The following is a 16,430-nucleotide window of genomic DNA, read 5'->3' on the forward strand; positions in this document are numbered from 1 at the left end:
CCTTCGATCTGTTCTGACACACCCCTCTCTCTTTCTCTGCAAAACTCCCTCTCTCTGTCCCTATGGGCTCCCTCTCCCAAACCATTCCTATCTCCACCCACCCTGACCTTATCTGTTCATCTCTGCTCCTGGCATACATTGCTCTCTGGACATTTAAAACAATCTGTCTCCCTGCTGTGGACATCCATGCACGCCGCATCATAGAGCCTCAAATCCCCATCTCCCTGCTTATTATTCTCTCCCCAACATCTTCACACCTTAAGCAAGAGGTTGGGCCAAGAACATGGGTAGGCAAACTAAGGCCCTGGGGCCAGATCCGGCCCAATCGCCTTCTAAATCCGGCCAGCGGACAGACCGGGAATCAGTGTGTTTTTACATGAGTAGAATGGGTCCTTTTATTTAAAATGCATCTCTAGGTTATTTGTGGGGCATAGGAATTTATTTCCCCCCCAAAATATAGTCCAGCCCCCCACAAGGTCTGAGGCAGGGGTCTGCAACCCGCGGCTCCGGAGCCGCATGTGGCTCTTTTACACCTTTGCCGCGGCTCCGGGGCGGATACTAGCGAGGGGAGGAGGCGCATTGTGCACCCCGACACTCCCCACTGTGGCGGGCGCTGTACTGGCTGTGACGTTGCATGGGGGTGGTGCGTGCGTTAGTCACGCACCGTCCCGACGTCACCTTCCCGCCCGCTGTCAGATCGCGGCTCCGGAGATATATTTGTTTTAAATGCCGCAATGGTTTTGCGGCTCCCAGTTGTTTTTTTCTTCGAAAACGAGTCCAAGTGGCTCTTTTTGTCTTAAAGGTTGCAGACCCCTGGTCTGAGGGACAGTGGACCAGCCCCCTGCTGAAAAAGTTTGCTGACCCCTGGCCAAGAGGATAACAGTCCAAGGGTCAATGTGGCATAGTTGTTAGAGTGTCAGGACTAGGACCTGGGAGACAAGGGTTTGAATCCCCACTCAGCCAGGAATCCCACTGGGTGACCTTGGGCCAGGCTTCCTCAACCTCGGCCCTCCAGATGTTTTTGGCCTACAACTCCCATGATCCCTAGCTAGCAGGACCAGTGGTCAGGGATGATGGGAATTGTAGTCTCAAAACATGGGCCTAGGTTGAGGAAGCCTGCTTTGAGCCAACCACTGCCTCTCAGCCTAACCTTCCTCACAGGGTTGTTGTGGGGATTAGTTGAGGAGAGAGAGAACCACGTTTTGCCACCTTGATCTCCTTAAAGAAAAAATATGGGATGTGAACACAATAAATACATAACACAACCTGACCAGGGTTGGGCAAACAGGTCTACTTCAGTTTCTCATTTTTCCAAACATCCACATTCCCACATCAGTTTGCAATGTATTCATTTTATTTTTTAATAAAGAAGTCCTCGTGGAAGTTGCTCAGCATTTTAGTTGCTCCTAACGTACGCATGCACATATGCAATTTTTGCCTAACGTAACACATTTTTCCAAAGCAGCTTCCACGGCAAAACCAAACTTCCAGTTTTGGGGCAAGCAAACCTGATTATGGGCTTCTCTATGGTGGTTGTTCAATTAAGGCCGAAATCTTACAAATACTTTACCTGAGAGCATGCCCCATCATTGGTGCCAAGTCCAGGGGCCCCTGGGGGCCCAGACACTCAAATCCCCCCCCCTCCATGGTACTTTCCGTATCTTGGAAAATAGGGCATTGTCACAGTCCAAGACCACATGCTAGCCAGCCAAAAGCACTCAAGAGGGGCCAGAAAAAGGGTGTGGCCTGGGAAGAACTCCAAGGCCCATATAGAGAGACCTTGAGGGCCACATCTGCTCTCCTTAGGCCTGTGGCTCCCCACCCCTGGATTAATCAATGAAATCTGCATACCTTTGCATACTTGAGAGGAGGGGAATCATTCTAAAGAAATGGAGCATAGTGCGAGACCAGGGTTCAAGTCCTCTCTTAGCTGTGAACCTAACTGGGAGACTGTGGGCTAGTCACTACCTGTCAGCCCTGCCTACCTCAAAGGGTTGTTGAGAGGATTAAATGAGATGGGCAAGAACCACCTTCAGCTCCTTGGAGAAAAAGGTGGGATATGAATAAAACAAGCAGCAAATAACAACATCAACGGCCCACACCCCCCACTTTCTTGTTCATGGGTCAAATACAGCAGGCATCCTCTTAAGAAGAGGCAAAGACTCCTGTTCAAAAAATGTGGGAAATCACCATTTCATTTTAAAGTATTTTCAGCCACCCACAACATTTCTCATCGATCCATCCAACCGATTGACCAGCACAGTATTGCAGCCCTGGAAAACTCCCTGTTTTCGTTTAAAGCATGACTTTCTCCAAATGTCGTGGGCATGGGAGGGAAGTAGTGGCTAGTGGCTAGAGGCTTAGAGCAAAGGGCAGAGTTCTTCTGGGGCCTTTTATCCCTCCGCCTGAGAGGGCAGCAGAGTCTTAGCAGCTTCTCTCCAGTTGTTGTCCTTATCTGTGGGAGGGATCTGGGGGTCTATGCTGGTTTTTCCTTTGAAGGCGGTGGGGGAGGTAATCCAGCCCAGGATTCTCGAAACGGGGTCCTAGAGGGGCGAGTCTCCCTTCTCGGGGCAGGAGAGGGTTCTTTGCAGGCTCGAGCTGGGAGGTTGAGAGAATCTGCTTTCCCTAGATTTGCGGGAGAGGGGAAGCTTCTTGGGTTCTGCCTTCAGCTTCAGGAGGGGAGCAGCGGTGTGGGTAGGGGGCAAGAGAAGAAGAAGAAGAAGAAGAAGAAGAAGAAGAAGAAGAAGAAGAAGAAGAAGAAGAAGAAGAAGAAGAAGAAGGGCTAGCCGAGGTCCCCACCTCGGACTCCTGGGTTCTTTCCTCTAGTAAACAACTAGTAAACACTTCTCCCTCTCCCAAGCTTTGCTCCCAAGCGACCCCCAACCGAGAAAAGAATGCCCCTTCTCCACCCACTCCAACACACATCCCTCCAAAGGACTCACCTATCACAGACCAGGGGGGTCTCCAGCTGCTGTCCCCCAGCACCTGCAAGCGGGGCAGCTTCCTCCTCACGCTCTATTTCTTCCTCTCTGTGTGTCATTCTCTTTATCATTTCATCCCTCCCTCCCTCCCTCCCTCCCTCCCTCCCTCTCGTGTCCTCTCCCCGCTCCTGCCAACTATAAATAATCACTTCTCTCTCTCTCTCTCCCTCTCTCTCTCATTCTCTCTCTCTCTCTGGCCCAGGGCGCTGCAAAGTTTCTGCGCTCCGCTGCTTCCAGCCTTCAGCACCAATTGGCCTTCACTCGCCAACCTGCCTCGCTACCTGCTGGTTTTACCGGCAAAGAGGAATGTTTGGCTATGTGCTCCCGGAGCCGCTGTCCTTTTGAACGCGCACGTCCCCGAACCTTGCACTTTCCCGGTCAAGGAATGTGTACGAAAAAGGCCCGCTCTAGGGCGAAAGCGTGCGTAAAAATGCACGCATGGTTGTGACAACGGCGTGCAAAGGTGCAGTATACTGGGGGGGATTTCTTGCAGCCAGATATGAGGCAGAAATGGCATGGAAACGTGTGTTTATCGGGAGAGATTTGGGCTAAAACACTGGTGAAGTTTCATGAGGAAGAGAAAGTGAAAGAGAGATCTGAATTTAGGATTGAGGAAATTAAAAACAGAGAGAAACGGAAATTGACACATTCGCAGATTCCTATCCTTGGAGGCCAATTACTCACTCTTGGCTTAATCTACCTGGTAGGGTTGTTGTTGTGGGGCTAAAAGGGGGAGAGGGAGAACTCTGTATGCCACTTCGAGCTCCTTAAAGGACAAGTGGAATATAAACGTAAACAAACAAACAAATAATATCCACTCAGCATTTCTGAAATGTGATTGGGGGCTGTGCCTTCCAGCCTTTATGAATCTAGCATCCAGCAAGAGTCTAAAGCATAAGACCCTGCCTGGGGAGGTGGTGGTCTCTCCTTTACTGGTCGTGTTTAAGCAGAGGCTGTGTGGCCATCTGTCAGCGATGCTGTAGATGCAAGATCCCTGCACTGAGCCAGGAGTCAGTCTGCAGGGCCTTCTGGGACCCCTTCCAGCTCTGAAAGGCTATTTATTTCCGTTCTGTTTCTCCTCGCCTCTCTCCTTCCTTTCCCTTTTGCTCCATTCTCATTTTCTGATGCCGTTTCAGCGCATCAGGGACCCTCTGTTAAAGGCCAATGCCAACAGAACTGGGATCAGCCTGGAGTTCAAATCATGCGTTTTTTTGATCCGGGTTGGCATCCCCTGTTCAGAGGAGACCCACTGAAACAGCTAAAGTAGACCCATTAGTTTCAATTAGCCTACTCTGAGCACGATTTGAGTTGGCCAGAACCCCCATCTGTTTATTTTGCAAAAACCGTATTTATATTAAATGTTTCTTATTGCTCCTTATGGTGGTAGTGATGCTATTGCAGCTCAGGCCCAACTCACTCATTCAGGGGAATCTGTGGGTCCTCCGAATGCTGCTGGACTGCAACTCCCAGTGTAGGCCCCTGCCTGGCATCAGTAGGCAGTGAGTTCCAAAGTAATAAGTGCTGCCACATCACTTTCTCACAAAGGCGGAACGAGGATCATGCGGTGCCCATAAGCAGTGCCAGCTCTGCCCGTATGACTGTGAGTCCCACCCACCACAGCTGCTACTTCCTGTGGAACAAAATTTTGGTGCCACTCACATCTTCAGTGTAACAGCTTCGATACATGGCCTTTGGAAGCCAAGCATCTGCAGAAGTGCTAAAAAATGGACTGTGCCACTTCAAGTTAGAGTTGAGCACATTTTTTAAAAAAATGCTCGTTTACATTTTTTTTTTTAAAAAAAACTAACCTCCGTCCAGATCGAAAGGGCTGGCAAAGGGCTATGTTAGTTTTCTCCTTCCAGGGAGTGGGTTTGTTTTTAAAGGCAGGGGAGCATCTAAACTCCACCTCCAGCCTGAAGTGGTACAGTCCATTTCACCCTCCCCACATTTCCTCCTCGGACCAGACCTGAGAGACAAATCATCAAGTGGTCAACACCCATCTGTTCACAAGCATCCCTGGCATGGCTAGGCAAGGCCAGCTGCATATGGGGTTGGGTGGGGGAGAGAACATATGCTTCACATCTAGGAAAAGAGGCGACAGTGCTGAAGAGTGTGATGTCTGATCTGGATACTTTTCTCCCTAATCCACGATGCGAAAATTATGCATAATTATCCTCCACGGTAAGGGAGACGCACTCTGTACCTACACAGAGGTGCTGTTGTGTATTCTTACTCCCTGTGTTGCTAGCCTGACTCCTGGCATTGAAGACTGATGCAGGAACCAGCCCCCGGCAACAAGTTAAGGACCAGTGCAGGATGGCGTTGCTGGCAAATGTGGATTCTGGTTGGCTGCAGGTCCACTAGGTCTAAGATTTGACTCAATGTGCAAAGCCGAGCCAAGAGCCAGGAATTTAACAGGGAATTCCAATGCTGTGTTTATATGGAAGAATCCCTCCTGTATATTGAGTGAGGTTTATTCCACAGACCCTAGTAAGCGTGCCTAGGATGGCATACCCTCCAACATTTTTCCGATGGAAATAGCGATGTCCTATTCAACAATAAATAGTAATAATGATACCCTGGGTGTCCCCAGCCACTCTGGGTGGCTTCCAAAGTATATAAAAGCATAATAAAACATCTAAAAACTTCCCAACATAGGACAGCCTTCAGATATCCTCTAAAGGTTGTCTAGCTACTTATCTACTTGGCTTGGAGGGTTGCAAAGCTCCATACCCGCCAACATTTCTCTGATGAAAATAGGAACGTCTTAAGGAAAAGTGGGATATTCTGGGATCAAATCAGAATCTGGTACGGCTTCTGTAAATCCAGGACTGTCCCTGGAAAATAGGGACACTTGAAGAGTCTGGGATGGCAGCCTTCAATGCCCATGGCATTTTAGTGTGCTTCACTTTGGCTGGCTTGTCCCCGCTGCACACAGATGCACAAGAAATGCAAGTGATTTGTGAAAAACAGTGGAAATCCCTATACACTTGTTTACAGAATCAGAGTCATCTGGGACTCCCTCTAGTGGTTTTGTTTTTTTAAAAACGAAACAAAAACACTTTGTGGGCATTGATTTCTCTCGGTCTCAGTCTCTCCCCGCCAAACACTCACTCTCGCTTCTCCATACCGAAACTTCCCAATGTCACTATTTTCTAGGGCAAGTCCCTGTTTCCTGATCTGGAGGAAAAACATCCTCTCACTGCTGCTTTTTGGGGGTTGAGGTTAGAGATGCCTTTGGGGGAATAACATACTGTGCCTATATCTGCACCAGAATCAGGCAAAGGCAAACAAACACACACGCTGGAAACTCTAGCTCACTGGTCTGCTGTTGGTGAGTTGGGACCCACTAGTCCACTGTTGGAAGGACAGATTGTGAAGCTGAGGCTCCAATACTTTGGCCACCTCATGAGAAGAGAAGACTCCCTGGAAAAGACCCTGATGTTGGGAAAGATGGAGGGCACAAGGAGAAGGGGATGACAGAGGACGAGATGGTTGGACAGTGATCTCGAAGCTACCAGCATGAGTTTGACCAAACTGCGGGAAGCCGTGAAAGACAGGAGTGCCTGGCATGCTCTGGTACATGGGGTCACGAAGAGTCGGACACGACTAAACAACTAAACAACAACAACATGGAGTTATCTGACCCCCGAGCAGTCTGAAAACAATCCTGTATTAGGGAAGTTTTTTTAAAAAAATGTTTAATGTTTTATTATGTTTTTATATATGTTGGAAGCTGCTCAGAGTGGCTGGGGCAACCCAGTAAGATGTGTGGGGTATAAATAGTACAATTATCATTATGAAATGGGACGTCCCTATTTTCATTGGAGAAATTTTGGAGGGTATGCACATTCACAATGACTTTAAACAGTCAAGGCTCCCCCCCCAATGAATTCTGGGACCTGTAGTTTGTTAAGGGTGCTGAGAGTTGTTACCAGTACTCCATTCCTCTCACAGAGCTACAATTCACAGAGCAGTTTAACAACCAAGATGGTTGGACGGTGTTCTCGAAGCTACGAACATGAGTTTGACCAAGCTACGGGAGGCAGTGGAAGACAGGAGTGCCTGGCGTGCTCTGGTCCATGGGGTCACGAAGAGTCAGACAGGACTAAACGACTAAACAACAAGTCCACTGTTTCCCAACCTTGGGTTTCCAGCTGTTTTTGGACTACAATTTCCATCATCCCTGACCTGCTAACTAGGGATGATGGGAGTTCCAGTCCAAAAATAAGCTGGAGACCCAAGTTTGGGAACCATGGACTAGTGGATCACAGCCTGATCCAAGGTGGGTCGCAACAGGGACACTTCCCACCATGCAAATATATGGTAAAAAGATGAAGAGATGGGTCCCCAAATGCATGTTTAAGTTAAAAGCGGGGCTGGATCTGGAAAGGTAGGAGACTGCAGCTCCAGAAGACGGATCTCTGAGAGAGGGAGTGTGGCAAGAGATGCATTTGGATCCATGACTTCTGCCTCTAGACATGCGACCTGCTTTTTTTTAAGCATGGCTGGTTTGTTGTGGTTGCATTGTTATTGTTTATCATGTGGTCATAGGAAGATGTCGCAAGCAGGCAGGGCCGGCCCTGCTGTTAGGCAGAGCTAGGGCTGGTCCACTCTTCCTTTCATCTCGTGATTTCTAGCCACGGGTCCAAGAGATTCTATTTTTTTGTCCCACCATCATGTTCCCTGGGAAAACAACAAATGGAGCCATCAAGGCAGGACTTTAGTGCAGAAGCCCAGGGCCCCATTTAGCAGGGCTGGCTTAGCACCAGTGCTTTTCATCTAGGTAAAATAAAAGTCCTGGTTTTCACTGGCTAGAAGGGTGTTGACTTGCCCCCCCTCCCATGGAAGGAGCGCAGTCATGTGATGTGTTTTGGCCCCCTGCCAAAACATATTGGGGGAGCCAAAACCCCCTCCGCCCCCTATACCCAGTGCCGCTGCCAGCAAGCAGGTGGAGGAGGGGCGTGGCCTGAAGCTAAGGCTGGGCAGTGAGGTCAGGCTAGCCGCTGGATGCTCCTTTGCCCACCCACCCAGGTGAATAGGCCTCCCCATACCGGCTTTGAGAAGGAGACAGCAGAACTTCAGGAGCATTACACCCCTAAGTGAGGCAAATGCTTCCTGGCCTTGGGGAAGGAGACATGATGCTCTGAAGGAGTGAGAGAGTCCTTCCACTTCCTTCCTCCCCCCCAAAAAAGTGGTGGTACTGTGTATTGCTGCATGCCGCCAGGAAAAAGCACTGCTTCCCACATTTTGAGGTAAAATAAGCAATGCCCATTAGCTGCTGGTATGTGATTGAATCCCACCGCTTCTAAAGCGGGGGCTTTCCACAAGACTGTGATGGTCTAAGGGCCTTTCCAGAGCATCGCTAAATTTGTGCAGGATTCAATCACACAATTTCAGGCCCTGCGATTTAAGTTGTTTTGGTGCTTTTGTGCAACAAACCTGCTTGCATACCCACACACCCTGGGACTTTTTTGCAATAAGGAAATGGAAAATGCACTCCTCAAGCCAGAGTCTGCTAAAGCTCCCATTGTTCCCAGCCAGCATGGCCAATGGGATGGGTGAATCAATTGATTTTGGTTTCTTTCAGTTTCCCAGTTTTCCAGACTTGAGTTCAGCACTCCACATTCCCACATCAGTTTGTGGTTTTTTTAAAAAAAGTCCTCATGAAAATCCACCAGCATTTTAGGGCAAATTAATCCTAATAGGCACATTTTTGCATGCAATTTAATAATAATAATTGTGCATGATATACGCACTTTTGCAAAGTGCTTCCCCCACAATATAATACATTTTTAATGTCCCTTTCACCAACATATCCATTTTTATGGACACTTTGCCCCAGAATATGCACTCGGCTGGAGGGCTGCATTGCAACATTTGGAGAAACGCTGTGAAGTATTTGGAAATCCACAAACGGCTTGATAAATCTCTGGTGGCAATTAAAACAGGGACATTTTCATCCCCATGAAGAGTTCACATATTGCTTCAGAAAGTGTGAAATGGGTAGATTTTCCTTTAAATGCACACCAATAGGTCAGGGATGGTGGGAGCTGAAGTCCACAGCATCTGGCTGCTGCCACATTGGCCACTTCTGCCCAATACGGGCCCTCTGCCCTCTGAGTGATTTGAAGTAGGTCACTGAGGCTTGTTTAACAATAGCAAATACACACACACACACACACACACACACACACACACCACCAAACCAAAAATGAGGCTGCCAAGATGAAAAAACCAAGCTGGGGGCAGGGACCACAAATGGATTTTGATGTGGAAAAACGAAACAAAACTGCAGGCACTTCCAGACTGGGTGGGATTCAATCAGCAAACTCAGGTTGCACTGCTGAAGTTGATTTGATGCTCTTACGCTAGAAATCCCAGTGTCCCTCTACATCCCCGCAGAATGATGGAGAACTGCACTGGAAAGTGTGGAATGAGAATTGCTTGATGGAACATCTTCTAACATCCCTGCAAACAAACCCAGAACGAACGCTGCCATCACTGATGTCATCTAACACACCCTGCAAACTTTCACAGAATCACAGCATTGTAGAAGGGATTCTGAGGGTCATCTAATTCAACACCTGGCAATGAAGGAATCTTGATTAAAGCATCCAGGACAGGTAAAACCTCCACTGTCAATCGGTTCTTACAGTCAGAAAGTTCTTCCTGATCTTTAGTTGGTATCTCCTTTCTTGCAACTTGAAGCCATTGGTTTGGGTCCTGGCCTCTTAGAGCAAGAGAAAACAAGCTTGCTCCATCTTTCATGTGGCAGCCCTCCAGATATTTGAAGATGGCTATCATATCTCCTCTTAGTCTCCTCTTTTCCAGGCTAAGCATACTCAGTTCCCTCAACCATCCCTCATAAGGCTTGGCTTCCAGACCCCTGGTCATCTTGGCTGCCCTCCTCTGCACACGTCCCAACTTATCAATATCTTTATTGTGGCACCCAGAACTTTGTGCAAAACAATCGTGATGAATGCTGTGCTGGTTAGATCATGCTATTAGAGCTGGTTGGGAGGCCTCGTTCGCACAACAAGCAGCTCCTCCAGAAGTCTGGACCTCTTGCAATAAGGAAATGTGCCAGAGAATGTGGGGGTAACAGTGGCTTTGATGCCATGAAATCTGGCCTCCCCTCAACCAAATCAGAAGCACCCAGAGATGGACACAACTCTCTCTTCAATTACAAGAATACAAGTGTCCCCATTTTGATCATGACCATTCTGCAAGACATGTGTGCCTAGCAACACAGAGCATGGGAGAAAGAGAGAGAAAGGGGAGGAAGGAGAAAAGGGAGAGGTAGATGGCTCTCTCCTCCTCCTCCTCTTTTATTTCTCCAGAAGCTGACCAATGCCCCCAGGGAACATTCTCCTCTGCTGCATTGGCTAATGCACAAACCAAAGCTTCCAGCTTTTTACTATTCCACACTGGCAGAAGAGGGAGGAGTGGCGGCTGCAGCTGAGGTTGTTAACTCAGTGGCAGCCCCAGCCCCATGGAAGGAAGAAAACTATTCCCCCCTCTCCTCCAGGCACAACTACTCTGGCCTATGAAGTGAAGGGATGTGGTATTAGGAGGTCAAGGGGAGAAGGGCTTATGTCTGGCTGAGCCCACCCCACCTGAACTGGCCAATGGGTTGTAGCCTAAGGAGTGGTGATGTGTGTGGAGGGAGAGGAAGACGCAAGAAAAGCTGGGAGCCCTTAAGGACATTCCAGTAAACTCTTCTATAAATGTTCAGTTTATTTTTTATTATTATTTTAAAAGCCACTTCGTTTTTAGGAATATCACACTATTTCTGACTGTGGTTCTGGTCAAGAGGTTCCAAGTGCTTAAAGAAAAATATTTAATGCACCTTTGCCACATCTTTCAGGACACATTATTCTCACAAGGTGGCTTACAGGATTATTATTTTTGTTTTAAACCATGCAAAATATCAAAACGCTGCAATGAGTTTCCAATACACTATTTCGGTGTTAAAAACCAGCAGCAGTTAAAAAGTTCACAGCACAGGAAGCAAATTCGCCACAGACCACCGGAATAAAAATAGAAAGCGCCATTCAAAATCGCACTTGCCCAGCTGCCCCCGCAGCAGTTGAAATGCTTTCAGCACAGCTGGTTCATTAAATCCAGCATCCTATTCTCATAGTGGCTTACTAGATGCCTCTGGGAAGCCCGTAAGGAGGACCTGAGCACAAAAGCAACTCTTTCATGTTGGGGTTTCAAGTGAGTGGCCATTCAGAAGCATACTTTGTTTGACAGCGGAGGCAGAGTGCAAGCAGTAGAATTAGTAGTCATTGCTAACCAGGTGATTTTGTGCGCTTGCCATGCACTGCAAACTGGCAACTTCAAGGCCTTGCTCCCCCTTGCACCAGCCTCTGATATTTTTGTTTTTCGCACCTGATCACATGCACTTCTGCTGTAGCAAAGGCAGCTACTGGGGTGAGAGTGATTTCCTTGCCTCATTTCTCTCTTTCTCAAAACCCTTTCCTATGGAGCAGAGAGGGAAGTTACGTTCCCTTTCCCTTCCAAATGTTGCGAGCCTACCAGCCCAAGAACACCAGTCAAACAGCATCTGTCACAGGAGCCTGTCAGTCAGTAATCACACAGATCAAAGATGGAGTTGACTCTTCATTAGCACAAACACAACCTCCACAGACTTGGCTGAGTGTCAGACTTAATGAGCAGAGCAGCTCATTCCCGGTGATCTTCCTCCATGAAAATCAGCTGCTGAGTCTGAAATACCTCCTCACCAGGGATTTCCCCAAGGAATCGGGGACGCTGCCTGCCTGCAGCCAATGTCTCCTCTGCCCTTTTCATGCCTCTCTGGATCCTGGGAGACCAGTATGGATGGGAGCATGTTGCAGCAGGAGGGGTAGAAACCCATGCTTCTTCACCAGCCTGATTCATCTCTGCCTCTTGGCCTCCCTCCTTTCCTGCTTCAGCTTCTGCCTCTGATTCTGCACTGCTCTCTTCCATAGAGTCCCCCCGCTCACTAAGCCCTGTTACCTCTTCACTTTCTGACACCCCATCTTCCCAGTCTTCTCCCTCTTCTCCCTATAACTGCTGTTTCCTCCCACTGCCCCTCTGCATCCAACACGTCCAGGACAGCATCTTTTTATTTACCTGGCAAGATGTCCCATGGAGTTGAATGGGGATTGCTTCTGAAGAAGCAGAGCGCAGGGGTGGGGAACTTCAGACTCACATCTCTTTATCTGGCCCTTGGGCCACACCCCTTTCACAAGCCACACCCTTCCCTCACCAGCTGTGCTTCACATCCTCCTCGAGTGTCTTTGCCTGGCTGGGAGGCATCCTTGGACACAGATGAGACTCCTGCTTGCCTGCATGGAGGATAGTGAGCAGGGAGGGGGGTAGGAGTGTGCTTAGAAACCTGCACCCTGCACAAAGGCAAACTTGTTATTAATTTCTCTGCTCACTTTGGTCTCTGGCCCCACCCACCTCAGGCATGGTCCCCCCCACCTCAGAATGGGATATCTCTCTCAAGGGCCCCCCTTTCCTGTGCCTAGGATTGAATTGCGAGCCTCAAATGGCCATCCCTGCAATGTTAGTGGGAAGAGTGGACTGTGTTAGCCGCAAACCTAAAACATCATCACCATCAACATTTCATCTGTATGGTGCCTTTCCATAGTTGAAACTATTCTCAAGGCATAAAATTTTTATTTAAAGGCAATATTATAATTAAGAAATGTGTAAATAGGAGAATAACCTTGGATGATTGCCAGAGGAGTTGAGGGAGGTTCAACAAACTAAAATATGTGATGTGGAAAACGGAATGATTGAAGTTTTTATGGAAAATTTAATAAAAAACATTTTTTTAAAAAGAAACTATTCTCAAGGCAGCTTACAACAAGACAAGATTCACATAATTACATACATAACAGAAGTCGTAAACAATAAATACAGCACATCAAAAAGTACACAACCTAATGGAAACAATTTCCACATAAATTGTAAGATCTAAAACTAAAGATACAATAATAATATCAATAAAGGCAACAGCTCTCTCAATACTCCACCCAGGAATCTGTTCAACAGCCTCAGCTTTTGTAGCTGGAGTCAGTCAGCACTCCACTCTCCCAGGCCAGATGGAAAAGGGAGCCAGTGTGGTGTAGTGGTTAAGAGCAATAGACTCGTAATCTGGGGAACCAGGTTCGCGTCTCCGCTCCTCCACATGCAGCTGCTGGGTGACCTTGGGCCAGTCATACTTCTCTGAAGTCTCTCAGCCTCACTCACCTCACAGAGTGTTTGTTGTGGGGGAGGAAGGGAAAGGAGAATGTTAGCCGCTTTGAGACTCCTTCGGGTACTGATAAAGCGGGATATCAAATCCAAGGGCCAGTCAGGCAGGGTGCAGGTCTTCCAGGGCTCACAGCCAAGATAGTCTCATTTGAAAGAACACAGATAAAAATTAAAAACAATTGAAAAGAGGAGCCCTTGGTGCTAAGCAGCAGCTGCAGTACTTGTGAAGCCTGTCAAGCCAGGTGGAAAAGACCGAGATGATGCTGAGCAATGTGTGGGCTGTCTATTGCAGAGGCAGCATTTTTAGTTGAGAATGGAAGCAAGGGTTGGAAAGCAGAAATAGCTCCTCTCTGGCTGTTTCCCTTTTCTCCAGCATCCCTCACGTGCTACTGTGCTCAAGTCATCTAAATGCCTCAATATGAGGGCAGGGCGAAGCCTCATTACAGTGGATTTCCCCAGTCTGCGGTCACTCCAGATGTTGGCAGGCTCCAGCTTCCATCAGCTTTAGCCAGCGCAGCCAACAAGCCAGGGTTGATGATGATGAGAGGTGGTCCAACAACAAATAGAGGCCGACCCAGACGGCGGCTGTTTGGCGTCATTTGTAGTTGCAAGGATGAAGACAGGGCAGCATGCATGTGTGTGTGGATATTCCATGCAAAGAAAAGATGGATTCTGCAACCTGCATGAAGGCTAAGCAGATGGATGGATAGTCTCACTGTATTTTTTATTTGATTTTAAGGATTTATAGGCTACTCTTCAGCTGAAAAAGACACACACGACGGCCTACAAATAATTCAGAATTCTGCGCAAAGAAAACCTGGATCCTGCAACCAGCATAAATTATGAAAATAAGCAAATTTATTTATGTATGAATGCATAGATTATATATTTGTTTTCAAGAATCTATATGCCACTCTTCAATTAAAAAGTACCCTACAAATAAACAAAAAAGAAAATGCTGGGTTTTTTGGGGGGGGAGGGGGTTATAAGCCATGAGGTTAATTAGGAATGGATCTGTCAGTTTTTGTTTCTCATTTTTCCAAGCCGAAGCACAGCAGTTCACATTTCTCTTTCTATCCTCATGAAAATCCTGTGGCAATTTAGTGCAAATTTCTCCGCATAAACACTTTTTTTTTTACGGTTTTGACGAACATACAGCTTCCCTGCAAGCAGCTTCCTCTGATGCAATTTTGTACACCAATAATATATTATTTATACAGTGGTACCTCGGGTTAAGTACTTAATTCGTTCCGGAGGTCCGTACTTAACCTGAAACTGTTCTTAACCTGAAGCACCACTTTAGCTAATGCTGCTGCCGCGCCGCCGGAGCCCGATTTCTGTTCTTATCCTGAAGCAAAGTTCTTAACCTGAAGCACTATTTCTAGTTTAGCGGAGTGTGTAACCTGAAGCATATGTAACCTGAAGCATATGTAACCTGAGGTACCACTGTACATGCTTTCCCTACTGCATGCATTTCTGCAGCACACTGTTTGGCTGTTTGTGTATCTGAAGAAGTGTGCATGCACATGAAAGCTCATACCAATAACAAACTTAGTTGGTCTCTAAGGTGCTACTGGAAGGATTTTTTTTTTATTTTGTTTGGCAGGAGAACTGCATCGCAAAATTCAAGGCAGTGCCAATTTTGAAGGCCAGCTGTGTTTCAGTTCACATGCTGACCCGAGAAGAGTGAGGGAAGTAACTGCTCATAAAATGCGAACAAAGATGGAATCCCCCCCCCCCCCCGCAAATCACTAAGCGTAGTGCACACACAGTTTGCTAAATCTCTCCTGCCTCTGCTTTCAAGCAGTGGGCCAAAATTATACAGTTAGGTTATGCAGACCACTCCAAATCTTTACTGTGCCCCTCCTCTGGCTTAAGAACTTCAGAGTGCTGGTTCAGGTCCTATCAAGTCTAGGATCCTGTTCTTGCAGTGGCTACCCTCAAGCCAGACCTGAGCGATTTCCACCGCCTATGATTTCCACTGACTGGTATGCAGAAACATTTCTGCCTCTGACCATGGGGGCAGAGCGTAGCCAACCACAAATTAATGTCCTGCTTTGCCCAATACTTAATAAAAGGTAAAGGACCCCTGACTGTTAAGTCCAGTTGCAAACGACTCCGGGGGTTGCAGCACTCATCTTGCTTTACAGGCCGAGGGAGCAGGCGTTTGTCCACAGACAATTTTTCCGGGCCTTGCATGGCCAGGATGACTAAGCTGCTTCTGGCGCAATGGAACACCGAAACCATAGCAGTACACGGAAATGCCGTTTACCTTTCCGCTGGAGTGGTACCTATTTATCTACTTGCACTGGTATACTTTTGAACTGCTAGGTTGGCAGGAGCTGGAACTGAACAACAGGAGCTCAACCTGTTGTGGGGATTCAAACCGCCGACCTTCTGATTGGCAGGCCCAAGAGGCTCTGTAGTTTAGACCACAGTGCCACCCGCATCCCTTGCCCAATACTTAGGGACCCTCAAAGTCCTCCGAAGCAGAAATCCCGCCATATCCAGATCCTCCAACCACTTCTCTGCCCTGGTATTTTTCGCATCGCCTGTGACGGTGAATGGGACATTGCTACAAGTTACCAGTTGTAAATATTTGACTAGAGCCACTCCTTAGTAACTATTGATTGGCAAACGTGCTAAAGATGCCAGTCACGCAGAGAAAAAAGCTTGCATATCGCTTTCCCTCGTGTTCGAGGTTGCAAACATTTGGCTGTCCAGATTTGCCTAACAGGTAAGGACCTCCGTTGTGCTTGCTAGATTCTGGGATGGGGAGGTAGTTTACCGAATAGACATCCATTTCCATTTTTTATGGTTTTAAACTTCTTTCCAGTTGTTGCTTTTCTACTGTTTTGAAAAGCGTTTTAGCTGCTTGGATGGGGTAAATGGAAATCGCCTCGAAACACGTATGTACACGGCAATGTGAAATTAATTGATTAAAACAAAGGTTAGGCTGGGAACGTACAAAATTTGGGAACCACTGCCTGATGGGGTGTGCCTCACATTAGTCCTTCAGATGGACTGAACAATGCAATCTGCTGACCACAAGAAGAGCACGAGGGCTTTGAGGCTGAGCTTAGCTTTGCCTTCACAGCCCCTTACTTAAATCTGAAATTTACTTCTTCATTTTAAAGGGCGTGATTTGTCTGTCAGCTTGCCTGCCTCTCGGGCACACACAAACTGCAGTGTAAG

At 47.5% G+C, this 16,430-nt stretch overlaps 1 protein-coding gene across 5 annotated transcripts in view; it reads right to left on the bottom strand.

The window, feature by feature from the left end:
* LOC310712326 (B-cell receptor CD22-like) overlaps window positions 1-12,177 on the bottom strand; it is a 30,078-nt gene extending 17,901 nt beyond the window's left edge. For 3 of the 5 annotated variants that reach the window (XM_083515256.1, XM_083515253.1, XM_083515257.1), the window contains exon 1: window positions 2,943-3,056. The gene's annotated coding sequence lies outside the window, so the exon portion shown is untranslated. Of the gene's footprint in view, window positions 1-2,942; window positions 3,057-4,398; window positions 4,529-12,104 lie in introns of those variants that run through there. The other 2 variants (XM_083515255.1, XM_083515254.1) reach the window with 2 other exon arrangements.
* Window positions 12,178-16,430: the final 4,253 nt, after the last annotated feature.

This window comes from Podarcis liolepis (genome assembly GCF_965112155.1).
Source record: "Podarcis liolepis genome assembly, chromosome: 7".
In the NCBI taxonomy this organism is placed as follows: Eukaryota; Metazoa; Chordata; class Lepidosauria; order Squamata; family Lacertidae; genus Podarcis; species Podarcis liolepis.